Below are 12,869 nucleotides of genomic sequence, written 5' to 3'. Positions count from 1 at the left end.
AATATCAGAATGCTTCACAGGCTAAGCGTCTCCATATTTGTGCTCAGCAGTTGACAGTGAGTCGCTATATGGTCCCCTCTTCCCCTGTTGCTCCACTTGAGACTTTACTTCATTTGCATGCGTCTTTGTGGAGCTGCCTGAGTGCCACACACGCCAGTGAGCAGCCTTCTGGATTACTTCTTAGGAATTATGCGTAGGTGGTTCTGCATATTCCCCACCCCACTCCTCCCCACCTTAAATAAAGAGGATTTTCTAACAGAGGGGTTTTGCAAATTTAATTCGGGGCTTATCTTTGCTTTTTTTGTACTTTGTCAACGATTGAGCTTTTGTCTGGAGTGCAAAGCCAGATGTTTTTAGTCTCGCTGTTAACATAGAGAGCAGTTGTCACATGGATTTACAGCAGTCTGGACAATATTAGATGTGTGTGTCAATGTTAAATGCTCTTTATCGTCCCGCACATTATATTAGATTGTTTTCATGTGCCTTAACGTTTCGCTCGTCTGAGGGACGTGTACATACTGCTTGGATCTGGAGTTCATTGTATTGATCTGGACAGTTGGTCCAACAGTGGAAATGCATTGTACTGGGCAGTGAAAGAAAGAGTGTACATTAGGGGTAATGGTCCCTTACAGACTTTTACCCTGAACTGTTTCTGTGAATTCCAGAGAGAGAATCAATCTCTAGTCTTAGTGAATTGGTTAAAATGAAATCTTCTGCTCACAGAGCACACATACACATTCTGGACAATCGCCCAGGGACACTCTCTTCCTCCGAACGAGGCAATTCTTCTTTCTTTCATAACCTCTTCATGTGATCACCTGTATGGCTTTTTTTCTCCTCTTTATCTCTCCTTCCCTCCCACCCAAACCACAAAGACATCAGCCTCAAATTCTGTCCCTCAGACCACTAGATTAATGTGGAGGTGTGTAGTTTGTATTCCCCCCATGTTAATTTGTGATTGAGTCAAAGGAGTAGAGCTAGAAGCAGTCACAGGAGCTGTCACTGAATCTCTGATGCCACATGGCAGCTTTCCATTTTAGTGGATCTGGCATGAAGCCACTCTGGACCCCGAGCGGGAGTGTTGTCTCAAAGTGGGCCCTAAAAGAATGAATACAGACTCGCCTCATCCGAGCCAACCATCGGTACCTTTCTGTGGTTCTCACCTTAGCCCACAAGATGTGGAAGAAACGCTATCGTGGAGGCAGATATTGCAACAGTGGATAATAAGAAAAGGGAGAAGTAGACAATAGGGTAAAAAAGATAATTGACAATTTCCCATTGGAAAAATAAGAATTGAATTTAGTATTAAGAACCGAAAAGCTTGAGTGCAGGATGACTGGAAGGGTGAAATTTAGTATTATCCACTGTCTGGAATTAGATTTTGTGTGAGTACATCTTCAGTCATTGTTTCACAGACGCACCCAAATACGTTTTTATTTCAGTCTCTATTCCCTGAGCGGGTGCTATGAGAGACGGATGATGTACAGGATGTGTGCAGAGCCTGTGCTGTGACAGTACAGTGTGGGTTATGTGAGGGTACGCGTTAAGCAAGGCTTTGGATGGCTGGGGGCCCATAGGGGAAACGGCTTAGTCATTTTTCAGTCATCCTTGGTTGTTCTACAGAGCCCTAGAAGAGAGCAAGGAGGCTATAATCAGGAGGTAATGGGATTTTTATCACTAATGTGATTACGGGATCATCACATAACTGATTGTTTCTTCCCTGCAGTGCTCAGAAATACCTTATTGTCTTTAAGTATTTGCAGATTCACTTATTGTGCTTCATTTTATTTGAGTGGTAGTGAGGGAAAGAGAGTGTGTTTGTTTTCTGTGTGTGTGTGTGTGTGTGTGTGTGCGCGCACATGTGTTCAACACCAGGGTTTAAGTGTAAATGCCATCAAGACTTCCCGGTGTGCATCGGCATTATAGAAGTTGCCGGGGAGGGTTGTTATATCTGTTTCTCTGTAATCTATTCAATACTATGTGTGTGTGTTTTTCTTCTTCTAATAATGCTTTTGTGTCTGCGTGGGCGTTCCAGACCAGGGTTTAGAGCTAAATGTCACATTGTGTTCTTAGTGAGCAGAGTCAGAATCATTGTTTTTATGAGGATGGGCAGGATCTGTGGGCGTTGACAGACTGAATCACCCCGCTCTGTGGAGTAGACATCTAATGCCAGAGCCTCTCTCGCTCTCTCTCTCTCTCTCTCTCCATCTGGATCTATTGGTCTCTTTCTATTTATACCTAACTTACCCCAAAATTTGGCTATAGTTTAAATGTAACCTGAAACACAGATTATCCAACTTCCCGCTGTCTACTCCATCGGCCGTGGCCCTCTTCAAAAGCAGCAGGGAAGCAGTCCACTGGCTCCTGTGATGCTGAGGTAACAGGTAGTTTACAGCTGGTCTGCAAATTGCAGACTGCAGTCACCCTGTGTCGGCTAATATTCCTTCAAAATTCAATTTCTAGCTTTTACAGACCACTGTTTCCTAATTTCATACCATAATAGCCCCCCACACACACACACACACACACAACCCCATACCGGCTATGTGCTTGGAAGAATGTAATGTGTTCCAAGGCCATTGTGCGATACTCTGCACATGAAATCCTGCCAACTGTGTGAGGCACCAGCCTACTAGCTCATTCTTGCTCTCTCTCTTTGTCTATTGGATTCAAATGACGTGTACTGGCATGAAATGCAACAAAATAAATACATGAAATACATCTCTCTCTCTCTCTCTCTCTCTCTCTCTCTCTCTCTCTCTCTCTCTGATATATCTACTTATCCGGCTGTGTGAGCTGGACTGGTCACAATAGTTACCATTGAGTTCATGTTTCCTTGCTTAAGAAATGACACTGATGCTTTTAAGAATGCACAAGTGCTCTGTGGGTGAGGACAGTTTGATTTTTTTTTTTTTTTTTTGATTTTTTTGAGTTTTAAAGCGAGCTCCTTCGGGCTGATTATGTCAGCTAGATAGTTGCTTTTATCTTGATTTCACTTGGGCTGTGTGCGATTGGGAGGCGTGTGCATGTCTGTGTGTGCCAGTTAATTTGTTTGTCTAGCTCTAGCTAATGTTTTTGTCCTCATTTTAAGGTAATAGTTTATTAAAAGGAACATAAAAATTACCTTTCTCTTACTCTCTGGTTCTGCAGCCTTGCCTGTTGTTGTCTCTCCGGTGCATATTCGTTCTGAGATGTTCATATCCTCACACTTTGCCACATAAACCAATGCTGCTCTGTTCTGCAGCAATGCCCGCACCTGCAGTATTTGCTGTCTTCTATTTCCCCGAGGACTTTGAAGGGAAATTGAGGAGTGCCTCTCTGCGTAAAAGCTCTGAAGACTTGCCATTGGCACTAACAAATCACAATGAAAGAGTCTCCAGAGGTATTCATATATTATAATGGTACCAGGAGAATATTCTAAGAAAGTGTAAGATTCTTACTCTTTATTTCTTTTTCTTTATTGTTTGCTCCATCACGCTAATGTCCCAAGCCATTTTCAGAATCATTTCTTTGTCTTTTTTTCTTTTGTTCTTTATTTATTTTTCACTGCAGTAAATGTGCCCTTTTAGATATTCTTGAAGTGATTAATCTCAATCCTAATGTCTGATTCCCCCGTGTAAACAAGCGTTCATTTTCAAATTGTAATTTATTAGCTAAGCATGGAGTTCAAGCCAGTTGAAACAAATCTTCATCCATTTACTTATTTGCATTAGATAACTTCTTTATGTCATTGTAGTTGCCAAAATGGTCACGATCCTGACAAAACCAAATAACTTCTGGAAAAACAAAGTTGAGTGGTAATCCATGTAACAGGAGCTATAGGGTCATAATAGCAAGTTAGCATTATAGCACATACAGCTATGAAATATGTCTCTTCAGTGTGTATGCTTTATTCTTATATGGAGCTACAAATGTAAACTATGCAGCGTTGCTCTTAGTGTGTTTACATTTTCATCTTGTTGGTTAATATACTGTGAGTGAGTTATTAACCCAAAATATGAATATTCATACAGATTGATTGACAAACATTGCCCAAATTAATTTCTACTCTCGCAGCGTCGTTTCGTCCCAAACATCATTAAGCTGCATCACATTATCCAAAGCCCCAGACAGATGAGGATCCCCCATATCCACATGTACTAATCCAATACTACAGCATCGCTATCATGTTGTGTGTGTGCCAACACACAACTGAATTTGAGTCCGAATTTGTGAAATTGAAGTGACCGTAAACATGACATGGTCATTTCAGTCAGAGCTTGTATTTTGTCATTTCAGTGTTACTCGATGTGTTGAAAAACAGCTCGGCTGCAGAGCATTTGTTGATAAATCATTATGTGGAATACTTTTTTTTTTTTTTTTTTTGTAATAACCTGATTACTTTTGCAAGCCACAGCTCCTCGACTCCCAGCTGGTGCCTCATTCTGAGCTGACCAGAGGTTGTAAATCTGTCCCACATATGGGTCGTTAAAAAATGTTTCCTTATGGCACCAAGATGTTTAAGGAATTACTCAAACGCATTGGTCTTGTGGCTACAGAATTTAAATAACACATTATTTATTAATCTATCATTAAAAAAAAAAGAAGTAATACATAAAAATATATATTTTTGAGTATATTTTTGGCACTAATTCCCCCAGTCACGAGACACTTCACAATGTTTTCGGAGCTCATTAAAAAAATACTCCATAATAGACCAACTAATATGAACCAGTCTTGTGGCTGCTTTGTATCACCCTGTATCAAGAGGTATAATGATTTTTAATCTACTTTTACCATGCGGACATTAACATAAAAAGGAGACTTCTCTGGAGTAACATGTGCGGAGTAACATGAGTTAACATGCCTGCTGGCATTGTATGTCATTTTCCTCAGCCTTAGGTTCTTCCTTGGTTGTTGCTTCTGTATTGGATATCTAGATGCACTTCTCTATCGCTCTGTTTCTTTGTGTGTGTGTGTCTGTGTGTGTGTGCGTGTGTGCGCTTTTGTTTTTGTGATGGTTAGTGATATTAAAGTTTGATGCAACCTTCTGCTCCTGCTTACTGCCTCACAGCCTTACTGCAAAGCATTTGTGACTGCCTGCCCGCTGGCACACCGATCTACAGCCTGTTCTGGCATTAGCTTGTCATGGAGAAAATTGCCAGCAAGGCAAGTTTATTTGTATAGCACATTTCAACAACAAGGCAATTCAAAGTTCTTCACATAAAACCATTAAAAGCATCAAAACATAAAGCAAAAGAAAAGGAGATTTAAAAACTATTAAGAACATTGATTGAAACATTAAAAACAGTCATTAAAACAGTAGTAAAATGCAGAAATTGATTAATATCCTTGAATCTGGTTCAATTAAAGGCAGCAGCAAACAGAAAAGTCTTCAATCTTGATTTAAAGGAGCCGAGGGTCTCAGCAGACCTTCAGCTTTCTGGGACTTTGTTCCAGATATTTGGAGCAGAAAAACTGAACACTGCTTCTCGTTGTTTAGTTCTGACTCTGGGAACAGAAAGCAGACCGCTCCCAGACGACCTAAGGGGTCGGGATGGTTCATAAGGTAGCAGCAGATCAGAGATGTGTTTTGGCCCCGAACCATTCAGTGCTTTATAAACCAACAGCAGGATTTTAAAGTCAATTCTTTGTTGGACAGGAAGCCAGTGGGTTTACTCTTGTGTCGAGTCATTTTTTGTTGGCATTGCATTAACAAACACACAGTTCTCAAGGCCACTTGGCATTTGAACAAGTAGTCCTCTTCCTATCGATATGTGTACTTAGTTAGGGAATGTGAATCAGACTGTAATGGTTGAAGCCTCCTTGTTGGGTGCTTGTCTTCCTGTTTTTATTTTTTACCCTTCTCTCTTACACGAGGTATTCAATACCTGCTTCATTCTCCCACCACAACAATATCTGATAAAATCCAGTGGGAACTGTTGCTTTGCAATCTTCTCATTTGCCTTTGTGTCTGCCATTTTTACCTTCTATCCTCTTTATTATCTTCTTAAAACGTCCAATATTTGCAGGTTGTTTGCAGGTCCGGTCTCCAGTCTCTCTCTCTCTCTCTCTCTCTCTCTCTCTCCTCCCCCCTCTTGCAGTTGTCCTCGCCGCCCCTTTCTTCATCCTCTAGCTTTCACTCTATTTCAGTGTTTGTTGATCTGAGTGAAGTGTACCTCCTCGTCCCAGAGCTATCTCTCATTTAAATGCACCACTTCATTATATGGCGCCTGCAGCTACAGACCTTTTAGCTGATTCCAAAAATGCCTCCTCGAAATAGGTTGGTGCTATGCCAGAGATCCACAGAAATCATTGCTCAAAAAAGTACACAAAACTATGTTTTATAAGTAAAGAAAATCTTGTTAACTCTTGTTAAGTCTGCTACTAACAGTGTTTTGGTAACAGGGTTGCAGTCAGGTTTTGGACTGGAAGTTTAGAAAGAGGCATATTGTTTTCGTCGTGTGATGTCTCAAAGACCAGACAGTACAGATAAAGTGTGTGGAAAAAGGATAACGTCGATCAGACTGCTCTCTCTCCTCTGAGATATGGAGCTAGCCATGCGTCTGCATTGTCTGCCTCCATTCAGGTCTCTTTTATTCAGGGAGGACTTTTTTAAGAATACCTCACATTCATAATCTGCCCATCATTGATTTAGGCTGGCTTTGACTAAATTGAAGTTGGAACATTCCTTTTGTAAGATATTGACTTCTGTTCACATGGAGGAATATAGCGACACTATAATTCAGCCGCCACTTTGCGAGTTTGTGCTCTTCTTCAGCTGCTGTATTTCACTTCTACGGCTATTCTCTGTGGCAAGCTGAGTTCTATAGCATGGAACATACCACGCCCTATAGCATTAAAAACACATGACCAAACGCTAGTTCATACATCAATATGGTAATGTGATACTCACTACATGATCCGGTTTGACCAAGAGTGTTAAGGATAAAGTAATTTTTTCATCATCTTGTGAGTCATGTAAGGATCCTGCGTATCAAGATTTTAGTTTGTGTTAGACAGGGTTAGCTACAAAATCGTTCTCTATTGAACTAATGCTTCCTTCACGTAGCCTTCAGACCATTTAAAGTTTCAGAACTGAAGCCCGTGTTGCAGGACTATTTCATGACATTAGAGAGGGCAGGTGACCTTGATATCAGTCCTTGTTGGTTCCCCTCACTGAACGTTCCTCAAGGGTCCTTAGCAGTTGAGAATGGCTTCATGTCTGTGAGCAGAGGTGTAGATCAGATGTAATATCTGTGTGTGAAGAGCTTGTGTGTGACATTATTCTCAAGGAATCCTTGGTTGTTGCATAGCAAATGCAACTGTCAGGGTGTTTGCCTACACCGTACGTGCAGCATTCAGGTCTGTATCGCAGAACAGTTTGCGTATCAGTCGACGACGGCTCGTTTAAAAGTAGGCTGCGTAATGTGCAGTCAGATATGTTTTGCTGAAGTGGCTCAGGCTCGTGAACTCCACGACGACAGACGAGTTACTACATACATTCACAATATCGCTGCGAAACAACTCACTGAGAAGCTCCGCCTCTGAATTGCTCTGTCGTTCTGTTTATTGCATCGATGCATCAATTAAGAATGACGCCAACTTAATGCATCGATCTGCTAAAAGAAATGATCAAATACCTTGGGCTTTAGCAGCAATCAATATGAAACACTTTGACTTGCAATATTAAAATTGAAATGAAACGACTCGATACTTTACCTCTGTCGCTGCTACTGCCATTACTGCCACCACTATTGCTGCCACTGACAGAGACTTGCTGCTAATGTCACTACTACAAAGGCTGCTGCTATACTACTCGGAGTAAAATGTGTGCCAACACTTGATTGGGCATAAGTAAACACATTCTTTAAATTGTAATCGGTATAGAAGAACCCATTTGTGTTTCCCCAAATGGAATTGAATCACAACAACAAAGAAAATAAGAATCAGCCCTCTTAACTGCCATCTTGAATAATTAGATTAAATTGATGCCAGCAAGCCACACACACCATTTTAGGTGTGAAAAAAAGTTCCCTTCTTTGCAGTAGAGCTTGTGAGATCATCCCTTATCCTGCCCACAGGTTAAAAAACAACTATGCAGACCTTGAGTCAGCCTTCGACTCTCCACATTGGGAATAACCTCAAGCACGCTGCATACCAAACAACAGGAATGTTCAAGCAATGCAGGTACTCGCTCATCGCCATGCGTTTGTTTTTGCCACTGTTAACCTCATTTAGAAACTCCTTTTTTTTTATGTGAGCATTCCCATCTTAGCTTTGAGAAAATAATATTAGAAATATAATATGAGGGTATCAAGAAGGGTGTGAATGAAAATACGTATTAGAAATAAAACAATACAGTTGTAGGTGAGGGGGGGAATTGTTCCCCAGAGGTGCGAGTGCGGGATCAGATTAGTGCTCAACCAGCATTACATTCTGAACACAACTTTTTATCAATGCTCCCCTAAAACATGAAACAGCAAAGACGATGCAGTCTGAAGCCTGCACGTGTGCAAACGATACGTCATTTGACTGGTTATTAAGAAGTTATTAGTTTTTGTCTGCTGTGTGTCCACAGTCTGTCTATCATGACATGTCATATATCTTTGGATACCTCACAATGATATCTTTTATTTGATATTTTAGCATTTCATATTTCTTTGGTTTATTTCATATCCTGTTTGGATGCTGGTATAATGCCTTGTATTCTTTGTTTCTTTGCTACGTACAACAGAACATGAATATTTTAAGAGTTCAGTACACAGAGATAATTCAGATGAAAGAGAGTTCTGGGGGTTGTTCATGGTTGAATGTTTGCACTGCTTTCATAATGCTTTTGAATTTTCTTTTAATTTGTGGAGTTACTGATGAAAGCCACAACAGCGGTAATGAACTACCTTAGTTAAATGTATTCTGCCCACAGTACAGAAATGTACTGGGAGCACTGGCTGTGAATTGAAGCTTATGTGCTTATATGAAGAGTTAGCGCCTCTGCCTTAGAAACACACCTGGCTCACTGGTAACGCAAGATGCCAGCTCAACTGTGATGCATCAAAGTGCCAAATGAGTGTCTCACTTCACAATGACTTACAAGTGAGTTTGCATGTCAGGCCATTATGGATTTCCATTTGCGACTTTTGATGTCTGTGATCTTCTGCAAAAGACTGCTGCAGCAATCAAGAATCAGCATCCCATCTTTTTGTTTTTTATTATTTTACTACAGGGCGTTTTTAATACAAGAGAAGCAAAACAATAATTGAGAATTTATTTTCTCTCGGAGCATACAAATGACCATGTACCCTGAACCTCCCCCGCTGTGTTCTGCTTTGTTTCCGTGATTGTGTGGGAAGGAAAAAAAGAACACAATCATTTTCCATTTAATAAGTAAAACACAAATCAAATTAAACTTTTATCAATCGACACCATATCTTCATTGCCATACACAGACAGGCCCGAGCCCAGACCGTTTGGTCTGTGAGCTCTTTCCTCTCTTTCCTCCCTTTATCCCAAAGAAACGTCTGATAAGCTGATTTGACGGCAGAAAGAAAGTTGTGCAAAGTGTGCTTTGTGCTGCAGTAAAAAAAGAAAAGAAATTGACCTTTTGAGGGAAGCAGAATAGAGAAGTAAAAGGTCTGTGAGGCTGCAGATATCAGGCTCCCCTCTGAAGCGTGACACTTGGTCAATTGCAAGCTGATGCGATTTAGCCGAGACAAGACAGAGAGCGATGGTGAAATAACAAGGCGGCTGGGCCCCCCCCGGACTCATGCGCTTTTGGTGATCAGGTAGCTTCTCCCTGGAGTTCACACAAAGTTGGTGGATTCGTTTTTTCCATCAGTAACTGTTGACCGTGGATGGTGGCTGCTCTGTCATATCAGTTATGAGCAAACAGACAATGGGCGGTCCAATGAGTAGCCTTTTATAATGTATTCATACGTAGCGTTCAGATTTATATACATATGGATGAAAGCTGCTCCCTGAAACGTATGGATTTTAAATATAACTATGAGCAATTGCGTTGGCAGTGGCTAATGATCCTTGTGCAGCTATTAGAGTTCTTCTGGTTGAGTGGATGGGTGCTGTCGGGCAGCCCCTCACGAGGAGAAAGGGAGTTGTGTGTAATAGTTAAAGTATAATACGGTGAGAACATTCTCAGCCTGAATAATGAAGGAGTGTGTCTGCCATGTGGAAAGAATACCGTTCACAGTAGAGGACGAATGCCCAATACTTTCGCAGTGTTCGTCTCCAGTTTCAGTCTCCTTTAGAATCCTTTGTGGGCAAAGACGGAGCGCCGAGCCGCATGAGCAGCTCTGTCTACAATCTAAGCGATGCAGAGGTTCTTCAAATTGTATTCCCTAAAATAAAACTGACATGAAAGAGTGGAGCAACTGACCCAGAACATACCAGGGGCTTTTTTTGTTCAAATGGCATTTACAACCTTCTGGCTCTTAGCGCCTGGTAAAGAGTTTGTCTCAGATATACAGTGGTTTCAGCTGTGGGAAATGGGCTCTCTAGGGATAGTCTAACGCTGTACCTTCAGTTTGTATTCTCATGTATTCCTTAGCACATGATGCTTATCCCGTGGGACTCCAAACCAACTTTCTGTTCTGTGTGCTTGCACCAACTAAAACATACTTCTTTTTTGGGTGTGTTTTGATTTATGTATATTACATGGTCATAATAAGGAGTAATGCACCCTCTCCTTAAATGTCCCCCCATTAAGAGGTTGGATAGAATAGTGCGCACTATAAATTTCGAGGCTACATTATACTGTAATGGGAAAGATGACTGCATTATTTATGTCTACTTTTTTGTGTACACTGGTAGCTTTTGTAAAGCCCCCCTCCATGCTACTTCTGTCCTCCATCTATGCTGCATTCGTTCTGCAATAGAGGTTGCAGGCTATCCCTTCTCAGATGTTGAATCGTAGAACTGATTGGGAATGTTGTAATACAGGACTTTTATTTTCCAAACAACACCTTTTTGGCAGTGGAGAATTTCAATTACCATAGTACATGTTTTGTTTTTGCCATAACCAAGTAGAGTCACTGCACGGCTCAACCCATATGCCCATATATACCTATATATGTTTGGACAATGCAGAAAAACAGGTGGGGTTTATTTATCAGGCAAACAGTCACTAACAGGCATGGCACAATGCTTAATATACTACAATAAGAAACGGTAATTAACTCAGATATTATCTGGATTATGTATTTTAGTTTGGCTTGTTTCTCAGACCTGAAATATTAGTTTGACATAATGATTCTTGTGAAATCTTTCCAAGCTAATTAATTGAAATCTTTTTTTTTTTTTTCCCACACAGATTACAAATGTTGTGTTGTGGCAAACGTTTCAGTTTTCAGTCTTAACCCTATTTCTTTGAATGGAGCAAAAATAAATGTAATTATTTATTTCCTCAACATTTTAATAGTTTTTTTTTCATTTCGAGATGATTAACATTGTTTTCAGGAAGGTGGTGAAATAGGTTAGTGTGGAGCCCTGGTGACCCATTCAGTTTTACTGCGATTCCTTCAAAGCTGTCAACTGAATGACGGAAACGCTTCTCCTCAAGTTTTTGTCGTAAAGCGTAATGGCATTCGGCTCTTAGCTCCGTTGTTGGCGTTTGTTGTGGGAGGATTGGGAAAAGGCGAACAGCACGGTACACCAGGCTGTCTTCATCCAGCCTTCAGAACATCTCAGTCTCTCTGTTGTGGATGTAAGAGAGGAAATTGAAAAACAAAATGAGGTTAAAAATATATGACGTTTCCCAGGATGTTAATCCCTTAGTTGTGTTTTGCAGGAAGCCTTCCCAGTGTGTGCTCCCGTCCTCAGCGTAACAGAAGAAAGTCTTAAAGGTAGTAGTCCTATGATGTAGCTTACCAGGAGGCTTCAGCCATTCATCATTGTTATGAAGGCTATCATGGGACCTTGCACAAGAGTCTTTTATAATAAATGCTTCGTTCTCTCATATTTTCTGTGCTGCCACACAAATGCATACACCCCACACAAGCAGCTATGAGTGGAAGTTTAGTCCTTCTGTTTCTACTGCATTAGATTTATATAAGCCTGCTGCAATATGATATCCTCAAACTCTCGGATCCCAAATAGAAACCTACAATGGCTGAACTCCTTCCCCTTCTTAAAAATAGTTGTTTTCTAAATCATCTTCCAATTATTTTTGTCTTCTCTCCTCTTTAGCCTGTCTTAGTTCGCGTTGTGTTTTGTTAATCCCTCCTTCTACTAATCCCACTGTGTTGTGTCGAGATGATATGGTTGCAAATGTCATGCCCTTCGCAGCAAAGTGGGATGTTTTGCTTTGAATCGCACCCGTAACAAAGCACGCCTGATTCGGCTGGCCCAATGCCACGGGACAAAGCGCTCTTTAAAAGCCTAATTCATGCTTGGTCATTAAACAATCTGATCGTTGTCTCAACAACACCGTCACGCCCTGTTGTTCATACCTCGCCGACAATAAATAACAACACGGAGAAATGATTAAACGGAGTGAACTCTTGAGTTTTTCTCATGAGGGTGGAAGTCGAGGGGCAAGAGTGTTACTAGTGCATGAGCATAGCTATAAATATAAATAGAAATAAAACGTCTATCACTCCAGACTGTATTTTCTTACTTTCTTTACTGCACGTCAAAGAAGTAGCAGTGAACGTTCAATCACGCTACACAACAGTCCTTGATGTTACCTGCTTCTTTACAAAATGCTGCATGCACGCAGCAGTGAGAGGAATACGCTGCGGCATTTTTTTCAGCTTGAAATATGTCATTTGTTTTCACGGCAGAATGATCTTGATGTCCATGATAAATCATATTATGAGTACACATGCTTGTTTGTGGAGGATATGATTTTTATTTGTTCGCCTTTTATTTCTCAT

The 12,869-nt window shown here is 40.8% G+C and overlaps 1 protein-coding gene across 4 annotated transcripts in view; it reads left to right on the top strand.

The window, feature by feature from the left end:
• Positions 1-12,869, top strand: part of furinb (furin (paired basic amino acid cleaving enzyme) b) — an 88,521-nt gene that overhangs the window by 28,232 nt on the left and 47,420 nt on the right. The gene's annotated exons all lie outside the window — the stretch shown is intronic.

Source organism: Anarrhichthys ocellatus, unplaced genomic scaffold (assembly GCF_004355925.1).
Source record: "Anarrhichthys ocellatus isolate YVR2014 unplaced genomic scaffold, GSC_Weel_1.0 scaffold2, whole genome shotgun sequence".
In the NCBI taxonomy this organism is placed as follows: Eukaryota; Metazoa; Chordata; class Actinopteri; order Perciformes; family Anarhichadidae; genus Anarrhichthys; species Anarrhichthys ocellatus.
This window is presented reverse-complemented; position numbering and strand designations above follow the sequence as displayed.